Raw genomic sequence first — 13,993 nt, 5'->3', positions numbered from 1 at the left:
TGGAACAGAATTCTTTATTACTACAGTACTTCTGTAAAGAGAATATAAATATAAATAAGGAAAAATAAATCACTGAAATGTCTCAATGATATATGCAACTATTCCATTTTGCTCTTATAAGGACAACTCAAGCCGTGACTTAGTGAGCACTGTTTGACCTCATTTTTACTTTATACCAAAGTTGATTGGATCTGAGACAAAGTTTAATGTACAACAGTGAGTTGAATCTAGCAATAAAGGCCCTTTGTTGGCACTAAAATAATTATCCGAAATACAATAAAGGAAATGTTATTGAAAGATACTCTGATAACATTATGTTTCCAACTCAAAAAAATTTACAGTAGAGACATAATTATGATGATTATATTTATAGAGAATTTTGCTTAGAGGTTCAAATATCACCAGCAATCAGTAGGAAATTCAGCAACAATCTTGAGGCCAGAGAGGCCAGATTTTATCAACACTAGCCTCCATTACATAGAGAAGAACACCAGGGCATGAATTAAGAGTAGGGGATTGAGGGGTCAAGAGCAGCAGCCAAGTGAGATTGCCTGACTCCACCTAGCTACTTGGAATAACAGATTCCAACAGCCTGGGGAAGTGATCAGCTCCAATGGTCAGTGAATAATACTGAACTGTAGTGACTTTCGTGTAAGCCTACTCTTGACTAACTTGGCATTTCAGGTCAAGGGGCAAGCAGTGAGTGAGATACAACCCCAGTTAATCAACGCCATTTGTAAGTCAATGAGTAATGGTAGCAATCATATAAAATAAAAGTCTGCTTCAGTGTCTTAATGACCAAATCACATTCTCTCTTTTGGCACCCATTCCAATATTCAATATTTAAAAACAGTTGGTAACTAATTTAACTTGAAAATGTTACTAATCTTCAACCCATAAAAATACATTCGCAGTGGGGAGTTCAACTTCCCTGTAAGAAAGACCCATTATCAATAATAATGTGTCCCTCTTGGACTAATTACATCTGAGCTGAGCAGTCTTTAAATCGTTTTCCTTAATAGTGGTGATGTGTTTGCATAGATGTGTCTGTACTATCTCATCTGGTTCCTTTGGTGCATAGTATATTCATTTGTGAGATGCCTGACTGGAGTCAGGCTTTCAGTCTGTGACTGTGGAATGCTATGCAGATATTAACAGAGGCAGAAAGAGGTGAGTAACTTGCCCAGTTTCCCACAGACGCCTCATTTAAATGAACCATAGTGATAAGATTAAAAATTATTTGTAGGACAATCTATTGACTGAGTTGTCTTTTTCGAATGTTGTTAGCTGGCTGGATTTTAACACCAGTATTTTTCATAGAGGTTAACTGATTTGTATTGATAACACATGGATATGGCCATGTAGCCATTTGCCTCTGCTTCCATGAACGCTACCTGAATTGCTTATTCATTTATTCACTCACTCAACGAATGTCTGTTGGGCACTGGGCTTGGTGCTGGGAGCACAGTGGAAAACAAGCAGAACAGTCATACAGATTTCTTAGTCTAGTGGGAAAGATAAACAATTAAATACATAGTAGCAATGAGTTATGAGTGTTATGATAGTAAACATTTCTAAGATGGACGTGGTATTAATGGCCATAAATGGGACTGTTCTCCATTTTCCCTTCAGTGCCTTATCTGCTACCTTTTCCCAGTAATCCTTGGGATCTTTTATATGGCATACTCCCTCAATTCAGAGGGAACCCCCATTCTGCTCATACTTCATTTAGATGAATCATCATGTTGTGTTTTGGAACACTGAGTTCCCATGTTGTTAACGCTATATACAAAATAACAGGTCAGTTTTGCTGAATGTCCTGAATGTCCATTTCCACATAAGAGAGATTTCAGTTCCTTCAAGAGGCATGGAGGTGTCTTTTCTTCCATACTCATAACTTCCTGCAAGTTAGTGTGAGGATGCTTGGGTAAGGAAGGCACTAAGATGCAGACTCCCAGGGAGCCTCCCATGGTGCTCAAGCAAAGACGGGAGCAAACTGTGAAACGGTACATATCTTTTATTATTAAAGCATGCCACTCCTTCCATTTTTTTATTGCCCCTTATTGAAGATACAACAAAACTCCCTAACCCCCTATCAGTTGAAAAGTTTGGCCTTCAAAATTTATTTCTATTGCAAATACAGTGAAATGTATTTATAATTATAGAGAGACAAACTTCTTTTCAGTTAAACTGTGTGGAACTGAGTTGTGTTGCAATTGAGATTACTGTAGTACACTTGCAAACAAAACCAAAACTCTTCACTGTGTATTCACCATTATATGAATTTGCTTTGTTTCATTCTTTATTTTATTCCACGTGTGGCATAGACTGCATTGTTATTAAAACAAAAAAAAATCCCAGCTTATATTAATTCCGTATGAAAAAGAAAAGAAGGAAGATAAGATGATAAATCGTAATGTTTCAAATACTGGCTAAACACATTAAGGTAGATGGTTACGAGAATTGTGGGCTATTTATGATTCCAAAAACTTGTGAGTTTGTTTTCTATGCAAAAATACATCACTTTCATGTTTGTTAATATTCTCTTATAAATGTTTTGAATGGAAACTGCAGGGTCTACTAAGATAATTGTTTATTGCTGACACTTTTTATTGTTGTTCTCAACTCTGGGCTTGCTAGTGTTCTGTGACTTTCCCAATTCCCTCAGAAACTTTTTTGACACCATTTAAAAATGATAGAATTGCTCAATTTTGAGGCACAAGTTCATAATTAGTCTATGGAGTGTTGAAACAAAGATGTCATTTGTAAATGACTAGCTTATTTTTTGCCATCAGTCAAAACAGTCAAATAAGTTAAAGCGATATTGAGAACTGGAGCAACGAAGCAAAGATTTTTTTGGCTAACTCTTTTTGCGTTGTACTCCAATGTAACAGGCTCTAAAAAATATATTAAAACCAAGAGGTTTTAACTTTATAAAAGGATTATATAAATAAGACCTGGTTTTTAAAATGCAGAAGTAGCTTCTTTATCATCTCCTTTTGCCAAAGGGATGATGTCCATTAGCTGCTCAAACCCTTTGGATTAAAAGGCTTTTAAAGCCAGTTTTCCTCCCACTAGACCAGGGAGTTAATACGAGGGCTGGAGCCCTGAAAGGCCCCTGGAGAAAGGCAAAGAGACTGTTCCCCTCTGAGTGATTGTAGGAAGAGGACTCAAAGGAGCCACAGGTGGTTTGAGGTTTAGAATTGCACACACTTGGCCGTTGCAGCCAGACCCCAGCTCCTTCTGGTGCCGTGAGACAACATCATCCTCCGGAAGACATAGGTTTTCAAGCTCAGCTTGGAGGCAGAAAACAGTTCCTTTTTTATCTCTGTGTTTGGAAAATAACAGATTCTTGACACAAATTTTTAAATTGACACTGTAATGCATATCTTGGTTTATGAGGCTTTGAATAGACAATAAAATAACATTTAACTTGTATGGATATTCAAGGTCGTGGGATCAAGAAGTAAGTCACTTATTATATCATGGGAAAAAGTTATTACAATATTAAAAACTTTAAAGCTGGATTGATAATCAAGCTTAAACTAGGTAAAATTAATTTGGGGTTTTTTTTATAGCTTTAAGAAAGCAAAAATCTGACTAGATGAAAGAGGAATTTGTTCTTTTCTCCTCCATCAAAAAAATGTTGAATTGAGAGTTCATATTCTCCAGTGAAAAAGGAAATTTTGGATCATTTCTAGTAAGCATTTTTGCTTAAACATAATTCAATTCAACAATCACTTATTGTATGCCTACTGTATGTATGATCTTGGGCAAGTTACTTAACCTTTTTATGCCTCGTCAATAAAAAGGGGATACTAGGACGTACGTCCTGGGGTTATTGAGAGGATTCAATGAGTGCATCCTTGTGAAGCCCTTAGAAGAGAGTCTGGCATCTTAACTAAATTTTCCTTTTTACTGGCTCCCTCATAGTTCACCATCTATAGCAGCAGAGACACAAACAAATTATGAGACAATGTGATAAGTGCTGTAGGGGAGGTATGTGAGAGAAGTGTTAAAGAAACACAGATAGGCAATTAACTCTGTGAAGATGGGAGAAGGAAGGTGAGAGAGAAAAAGTGACAACTGAACTCAGTCTCGAAGGATCACTTTAATTTTATCTTCTTGACAAAGTTAGGAAAGCCGTTTCAGACAGAGGAAATAAAGAAATGAGCAAACGGCAAAGAGATCTGAAAGCTCATGATGTGTTCAACCCAGAGATCCACCAATCAGAGCAGTTTAATGCGATGGCTGGCACTGAGGTCCCTGTAAGGGGAGGGTCAGCATGGCATACAGGTTAAAAGGCACAACACTTGGAAGTTGAAGTCCTTCTGTTCCTTGCTGGCCTGATGATCTTGAATAAGTTAGTTAAACTCTTTGAATCTGAATTTGCTTATCTGTAAATGAGAGAATAGGTAGTAGCAAGCACTACTTTCAACGCTTGGCTTTGAAGATTAAGTGAGATAATAATAACAACTGTTATTAAGTACTTACTTCCTGCCAAAGACTGTTCTAAATATTCTTCATATTTAACTCTGATTACCACAATAAGTAGATGGCATTTCTATCCATTCTTTGCAAATGAAGAAACTGAAGCACAGAGAAGTTAAGTAACTTGCACAAGTTAGTAATAGGCAAAACATGGATGTAAAGCGCTCACTGCAGTACCCAGCCCAGAGTGAACTTTTAATAAATGTTGCCTGTTGTTGTTGCTGCTGCTGTTGTTGTTGATTTAAAAAAAAAATAATCGAAGAAGGTTAGAGACTCATGGGAGCTGAAATGACTGAGCAGAAACAGAGCTCCAGCCTTCAGACTTCAGCTCCCTCTTGCTGATCTCCTCTTTTCCCATGGAGAATCTCAGGGAAGCCAAGAATCATAGTCATGGCCTAATACCCCTCCCCACTTTCACGTAGGATCCTCTTACCACAGAAGCAGGAGAATCCATCTGATCTTTCAAATGACGTTTTAGAGGGACATTGCTCAGATTAGATCCCTCAAATGTTACAAGTAGGCTACACCACTCATACTCCGTGGAGAGTTTTACCTTGATCTGGCTCATAGTCTTCAGTCCTAAATCAGTTTTGTGACATTGTATGTAAAGTGGAGATTTTAAATGGATGATTGTCATAGGCTGGGTAAAATTCTTTCATGGAGTGTGTTGTCAAATCTGCTTTTCAAGTCCACCGTTCAAGATCATCATTCCCAGCCAAGTCCCAGCTACTTACACTTATTTCCCTGCTCTGAAATCTCTCCAGAGCCTTCTGTAACTAGCCTTCATAACTATACATAGGAAAGGGATGATTAATGGAGAATATCACGGCAGAATTACATTATGAGTCCTGTTTGCTTGGTATTCATGCAACCGCATGGTCCTCACACTTTTATAACTATTGACTCATTCACAGTCTCTTGTTCACACACCTGGCCATCCTTCACTGCATTTTTTAAAGCTGTTGTTTTGCCCGTTTGAATCCCCCTTCATTCATTCCAATTCAGCTTCGTTCTTTTTATTTGACCTCTTACTTTACCAGTAATTATACCAAGGTGATTCCATCTTCTAAAGTGACAGTCACTGCCACCTGCCCCCCCCCCCACACTCCAGTTTGGGGATATTTGTGGTCTCAGTAAGCATAGTTTCTATTTAATTATCCTGTGGTACACTGAGCTGCTGACCAGCTACAGGCCATGGTCAATTCGCTTGACCTCTTAGTTCCCTCAACTGAGTAATAAAGGGGTTGATCTAAAATTCCTCCAGCTTGGAAAAATCTATGGTTTGCCCATCTGGGTCAGCAATGTCCCCAGGACAATAATGACGTGGTTATTTCTGACATACGTAGCTTCCCACAGCTGACATTGATCCACTGAGAGCCACTTGCTGTGTACAATATTTCAACTAAGTAGGTTCCTGCCTAAGCAGTTGTAGGCCCAAGCTGATCCCAGCTTGTTGATATCAATGCTAAAGAATATCTTCGCATGTTAAAATGTTCTTTCACTGGGCTCCTGCTTTATTCATATGCTAACTTCATAATAGCACTTTTAATTTTAATCAGACAGACTTGATGTTCTGCTTCCATTTCAAATGACCAAATTATGGATATTTGTGCCCTGTTATTCCTTTTTATGTTTTATTCTCAATTATAAATAATTCATGGATTTATTTTAGAGAGTGTCAAATTTGTTTCAAGTTCCTGTTTCAGATACATGAAACATAAAATTTAGGAAGGTATTTTAGTACCTTCACAGTTTGCAGTTACAGAATGATCTATCTTTGAACAGATACTTAATAAGCACCTACTGTGTACAAGGAGTTGTACTGTGTGCTTAATAAATCTTTCAGTTGAATCTGGTCTTGGCTGAGGTTTTAGCCTTAAAGACTTGTAAAACGAACACAAATCTAGTTTTCTTTTTATAGTGTTTTTGCTATGCCTTACATGCATGAAGACATTGGCTTTTAAATTCAACCAGATACAAAAGCGTTTTCCTCTATTTTTAATCACACCCAGGGCTTAGATTTAAATGGCTATAATTAATGGTGCAATTTTTAATTTATAATTTCTGATTTACAACAAAAACTATTTAGTTATCATAAAACACCCTTTTTTATATATTTTGAGTCCAGTGGCTTGTTGACTTTTAAGAAAATGAACTAGAAAAGATATTATTCTTATCATGGTAGTAACTTTTTAGCTACTAATAAAGAATTTGGTAGGTAGCATGGAAAAATAGTCATGCATCCTAGAATTCATAATTCAATGAAACAAATGTTCCCATTTTTACATGGTTCTGATACACCCACTGTGCATTGGGAATTCTGCACAATTATTGCATCAATGCTTTTAGATATAATGTCACTCAGCTCCCTGATGCAGAAAGAACCTGTGTTCCTCTCTGTGGTGCTATTATTTGTTATGCCTGGAAGGTCTTGAGCATTTTCTGCAGTTCCACAGCTCTAGTGCTTTGTATTTCCATCATGGGCATGAAAAACTGTCATTTTCAGGAAGAAAAGAGAAAGAGAAAGACTTTTTCTACTGTTTTGAGTTTTGCTGAAGAATATTTGCTCTCTGTTATAATATAAAAACCAGCTTAAATTGTATGTACATGATAAAACAGATTCTCATAAATATTCAACCAAGAACTATTCTATTTTCAACCAGCTAGAACTATACTTATATTGATAGTCATGATCAGTTTTAGAGTGTTCATTATAATGAACAGAGGGGAAATATAAAGGAAATTATAGATCCGACTTCCTCCTTAGATGTTTCTCGATGGCAGGAGACAGAAAAATATAGTTAAATACACTTTTCCATTAGTAGCGGAAACCAAGATATAGCAGGACACATGTCCAGTCACCAAAGAGAAGCCACATAAGAAATTAAAACAGTAGGGTTGTTTCAGTGATAGAAACAAGTGACACGAGGAAAAAACATCTTCATTAATAGGAGAGTTTGAAAAGCTTGAAAGTACATAATAGGAAGAAAGCATGGGACTAATATTTTGAGTGGTTTAGAATTTGACCTCACTGTTTAAGAACCTTCAATGTCTCTCTTGTATATATAAGATCAAATTGAAAGCCCATTATTAAGACCTTTTATGATATAACACTGTTCTCATCTATCCATTTTCTTCTCTCATTCTTTGCTATTTTCCATTCCTTATCAACACCACATAAACACACACAGACACCCCCTGCAACATACAGGCACAGATTTCTCCTTTTCCCGCAGTCTATCCAACTCAATCCATAGGCCCACTCAAGTTTCATCTTTGATCACCTTAACCGGTATTAATTTCTCACTTCTCTGCATACCTAGATTATATGTAATTTGTCTCTAGTTTTACATGATACGATGGCATTCTCTAATTGCTTCAGATTTCTCTAATAAGACTGTAAGCTCCTGGGCCGTGTCATCTGCCTATTTTCTACCCCCACAAAGTACCCTACTAGGAGATAAATAAATGCTTAAAAAGTAGAAATATTATTTACATAGAAGGATAGAAAAACAAAAATATTAATTTTAGAAGTTTTTTTTTAATTAGGAATCTCTTTGCCCTTGTCCCAGTTGAGATGTTAACTCAAGTATTATTTCCAAAACAGGCAAAGAGAGAGAGAATCTGTAATCAAAATCTAAATAATCCTGCCCTCCCTTTTGTAAATGAATATACCAGTAATCTTTTAAGGGCAAACAAACTTTAACGTTTTCTTTAGTGGTGATGAATTTTGAACAATTCACACTTTCTCACTTGGCTTCCTTGTGATCAGTTTCAGAAAAATGGCCTAGATAATCAGAAAGACTATGTGACGTTTTGTTTATAAAAGCTCTGCAATTTTAGTATAAACATGCTAAGCAATATTGAAGCTGTGTGTTCAAATTTTTAAAGACATTTTTATTTTGGAACATTCTTTAGTTGGACAGTATTCACAAGTGGGCACACTGTGTAAACCATGGATCTCTCTTAATTTATGCTTCAATAAGGACTTAAATCAGACTCGAATAGATCACTCATCGCAACTTCAAAAACATCATCCTTTAGAAATCAGTTAAACTGTAGAGGGATTTTTTTTAAAAGGCACACTAATGTATTTTACATCACTAAGAACAAGATCAAGAGCAAGAGTTAGGTTTATCTAGTATAAATAAATAGTGTTTTAACATCGATAAATTTCCCCAATACTTAAAATAAATTTGTAAAATCTATTCTAGAATAACCCAGTTTTTATCAGATAATTCAAATGCAGTGATTGAGAAATCCGTCTGAAATGCCTTTAAGAATATGACCCTATGATTTTATATTCCATTTTTTATGTGCTGACAATATTAACCTTCTAATAGCAACTCAATTTCTAATGTATATTCAAATATACTTTAGAAGAATTTTGTTTCATTTCAAATATGTTATAGGCTATGCTTTTGAGTTTGGTGTAGGAGGGCACTTACTATTTTATTAAGCTATTGTTATCATGATCATAATTATTTTAAATCAAAATAAATGGGAACAATTTGGGTGTTAGTTAGACATAGGAGTAAGAGAGCCTTGAAATCTTATTAGTTTGTCAGAGAAATGAACACAATGGGTATTTATCAGTGGTAAATAAAATGAGGTGGCTGGATTTCTTGATTTTACAATAATTTAAAAGAAAAATTGGGCTTATGTCTACATAAGCCCATTTCTACGGCTCATACTTTTTTTTTTAAACTGAAAACTTTAGTTCAATTGAGAGTTAAATAACTATAAGAGTCAAGGACAAATAATTATAACCCTTTATTTTATTAACCCAGAAAAACTAAAAGTAATGTCTTTCTCTATTCAGCTAACTGAACTTGGTTTGCAGATTATTTCTTAAGGAGATATCATCGAGAAGACTGTTTAATGATTATAAATCAGTTTTCAAGAGAATTCATTCATTTGTTCATTCAACAAATATTTATGCACCACCTACTATGTTCCACTATGTTCAGTGCAATGATAAATAATGAATAAAACACAGACACAACATCTGCCTCATAAAAACTGTTCTTATAAATATGTCATAGCTATTATACATATTTTGTTAATCTGGACAGCTGATTATCTCAACTCCAAAAGGAATTTTACCACTTAAAAAGCGTTGCCATAACTAATGTTCACACCCTCACTTTTAACTCAATCATTAAAGAAAACAAAGTCATGCCATAGATTCATACCTGAAACAGCTTATTTCCCAAATCAGGAAAGCAAATGCTCCATCTACCAAAAAGGATTGAAATCTAGGCACCTTAACTTCAAAAGATCAGTTATGTCCTAAAACTACATTTCACAGATAACAGGCACTGCTAGGGGAATGAGACCCTTTGCTTCTAAGCTTAAAGTGGTTCCCAGCAGGTGGGAATATGGTTTTGTGCAGTGAATCAGTGAAGTCATTTTGCTAGCCAGCTCCCCAGCCTTCCTGGTAAAATTCAAGGTTCAGCAACATAGCAAGAGTATTCTCTATCAGGGCTGTGTGATTTGGTATATTCTATACTTAGTAGAAAGGAAATGAATTATCATTGAATCAAATGAATTCAATTAGCATTGGTTTTTAATTTGCAAGGAAAGGTGCTCAAAAATGAAGGGCAGCATGGATTTCTTTTTATAGCTTAGAAATATCTACCCCAAAGCCACCTTTTCCATAAATGTGAGCAGTGCTGGACAAGCCTAGGAGAGGAACACGCCTGTGGCTGGAATGGATTCTCTGAGAATAGTATTATGATGCAACACTATTGACCTGGGAGGACTCAGTGTGACCCACTGGGAGCTTCGGTCCTGTTCAATAGTTAAGTGAGTTTTAATTTTTGAAACTTTAACAAGCCAACACTGCAGTGGGAGAAATTGGGCTTTTTGGAAAGCAGAAGAAATTAACAAACACCTGTTATTTCTCTAGAGCTAGCTATACCTTCTCCACTCCACAATTCACCTGTCATCCTTTCATAAAAGAGCTAAAGGCTAATACCAGCCTGACACCATCACGTCAATGCCAAACACATCAGTGATAAAAGGAAATGCTTTTTGGGTCAAGAGATTCAAATGATTGTTTTGAGTGACCATGACCAATACAAGCGTTTCTATACTGATTTTGTTTTGTAAAAGAATGCATGCTTTTATTTTGCACAAATTTGTATTGCTTTCACTTTTAATTTCTATATTGTTTCAAAACTTTTAGGGAGCATGATACAATTACACTTTATTCGCTTTAAAAGAAGGCAAATGCAAAATGCAATTTCCTATTTCTCTTTCTTCGTCATCATTCCACAGACTAGTCATTGTTAGGTGCTTCTTCTTTGTAAAGGATATACCACAAAATAAAGATTTTCAAGGTTATTGTGCTAAAAGGAATTTGAGTAAATCCGTATGTGAATGAATGCCCACAGAAAGGCAAAGCAGGGGCTGCAAAACCAAGACTGCTCACCCCACATTGCCCTCAGGAGCCCAGTGACTCAGTCTCACCAATCAAAGTAGGAGAAGAGAAAACACACAACAAAGGTTGTGATTCCTGCTGATGAAATAAATGGTACCGTGGGATGAATAATACAAACAGCTGTTTTAAGTCTATGGAAATAAAAAGGCATTTCTAAGCATAAATGCCACATCAGGGATAAGTTAATAGGAAAATGGAGTCTGAAAGGCTCTGAAGAGGACAGATCTAATTGTGTCTAAGCTTATGAGTCTGATGAATATTCCTAGGCAATAATATCACAACAGATTGAATTCTTATTATAGCATATCACATTGTTCCAGTGAAATAAAAGGAATTACAAAGTCATTGGATAGAGTGAAATTTCAGGAAGGCAGGAAGTGTTTCGTTGATCATCCTGAAAGCTTTCTCTGAAAGTATTTGTGTCTTCCAGTTTCCATTTGTTATCAAGTGACAGCAAGTCACTGGTTTATTAGTATAGAATAAAAAATTTCTACAGGAAAAAACATTAGTTAACCTACTCATAGGTATCATGTGGCCAAAAATGTATGTGTATTATTTATATTTTTTACTTTTAAATTGATCAAACTGGCATGTTTTGGAAATAACCAGAATTTCTAAGTATCATAATATGACAAATTTGCAGTTCTATCTAAGAGTCAGAAGACCCAAATTCTTATTCTGATGCTGCCACTAAGCTACTGAGTGCCCCGCTGATTGTCATCCGAACTGTCTGGACCTCAGTTTCATCATTCTCAAAAGAACCTCAGAGACAAACCCTTTCTGTTCTGATACTCAGTCTCTTTCTTCTACTGTTTCAACTATGCTATGCTTTTTTATTCTACTAAGACTATCATGATGAAATTTTAATTCATACATCCTGCATATTTCTTTCAACTGTATTAAAGAAAAATGGATCCATATAATAACAATAAACCCTACTTCCATAAATAGTACCCAAACCGTCTAAAAGAAATTACAGAGATTTTAAATGTGTGTAAAGGATCTACCTTACACACATAAAGTCCTCGGTATGTGAAAAGGAATATATACATATATATCCTAAAAGATATACAAGCTATAAAATGACTGAGAAAAAAATATTTTTGATGTTAGGAAGAAAGATAATTATGTCATTTTGATACTTTTAAGGAGATAAGTAGAGAACGACTGAAATAACAAATTAGATGGGTGGGACATGTGACACATCTTGATTCAGATCCCACGGGGACTTGGGAAGTGGAAGCCAGTCATTATTTTATTTATGATTATAGGAACCAAATAGTGGCAGAAACTAACAGTATACAATAAAAGCTCAAGACAACCTAGATAACAGAAATAATTGCAGCTTTATAAGGGACTTGTCACTTAAAATCAATCAAAAAGGTATGCTATTGATGCAATCATAGAGAGCAGAACTATTGCAGGTAAGGGGTCGCTTGTAATATGGACAATTGCTGGTTAAATTAACCTTACACAGAGTGGATGACCATTTACAGGGTATAATTTGAGGGAACACAAAATTCTTTCCCCCAAAATCTTTTCCACTTTCCTGACCTGAAATTCCTGCCTTGCAAGAGGAGTAGTCTCCAGAAGGACATTGGTAAATTGTACGTGTGTAATATTGGAGATTTCGGGAGGTCCATATCCTGCCGCATCCTCTCCCGAACTTCCAAGAGACCTTGTTCTATCAATCACCACCACTCCACTCCTGGAGCTTGATTTCTCTCTTTCTGCTAGTTCCTTGTATTCAGCATTCAGATATATTCATAACTCTCCTGCCTCAAATTAAGCAGGAAAAACACCCTCTGGATTCGCTATCTCCCCCGTTATCAGGCCTTCTCACCTCTTCACAATCAAACATCATCTTATGTTCACTTCTCCGTCTATGGCACCCAGGTTTCCTCCACCATTTCTGTTCCCAGTGTCACCAATAATATCCTGGCTGCTAATTCAGTGACACTTCTTGGTGCTTAGGTTGCTGGATTTCTCAGCACCATTTGGCACAGTTTACCACTCTGCCCTTCCTGTTACATTCTCTTTCCTTGGCTTTCACGATATCATGAGCATCTGGTTTTCCTCCTACTTCCCTGGCCAGGCCTTTTCAGTCGCCTTTGCAGATTTCACTTCTTCCTTAAATGTTGTTGCTGATCCTTAAGGTGTTATCCTAAGCCATTCATGCCTCTCAACGCTCTCTCCTTGAGAAGTCTCATATCATATAAGCAGCACTGATAGTCAACTGTCTTAGGGCCACTATTAACTATTTCAGTACTTTTGTGCAGACTAGAAAAATATACTCCCTCCTTGCTTACATCTGCTAGATAGCAGTTACAATAAATATGCAAATTGACTACATCTATTATATTAATGGTGTCACCTTAGGTATGGCACCTTTGTGACATGCATAACTCATATAAATGTATGGGTATGAGTCCAAAATATACAACTCTAGCTTCAGATATAACAATAACTAACACTTACTTAGGTCTGAACTATGTGCCACGTACTGTTCTAAGCACTTAACATATATTAGCTCATTTATCCTCACAACAACATTATAAGGTTGATACTATTATCCCCATTGCACAGATGAGGAAACTGAGGTACAGGAAAGTTAAGTAATTTGTCCAAGATAATGGAGCTTATAAGTGGTGAATTCAGTATTTGAACCCAGGCAATGTGCATGCAGAGCCCAGATGTCTGACCATTTTACAATACAGTTTATTGAAGAATTCTTGTTTGACACCTCAGACTCAACATGTATAAAACTGAGCTCATCATTCCTTAGCCGGTCCTGCTTCTCCTCCTGAATTCTCTGAACAATGGTCTTGCTTTCTTCGTCTTTTTCACCTTGATTGTCAATCTATCTCATAAAATCTCTCTATTGTCATCCCCTATTCTAGCTTCCTACTGATACTCATAAATCGTGAGGCTAGAAAGGAGGCTTTGCACTAGAATGTAAGCCCATGACCTAGGGAATTTGTCTTTTTCACTGCTATCTCCTCTGTGCCAAGAAGAGTTCTTGGCATACAAAAAATATTCAATAAATATTTGTGGAAT

This window comes from Equus asinus, chromosome 1, assembly GCF_041296235.1.
Source record: "Equus asinus isolate D_3611 breed Donkey chromosome 1, EquAss-T2T_v2, whole genome shotgun sequence".
Taxonomy (NCBI): domain Eukaryota; kingdom Metazoa; phylum Chordata; class Mammalia; order Perissodactyla; family Equidae; genus Equus; species Equus asinus.
The sequence above is the reverse complement of the archived record's forward strand: the minus strand, read 5'-3'. Positions refer to the sequence as shown.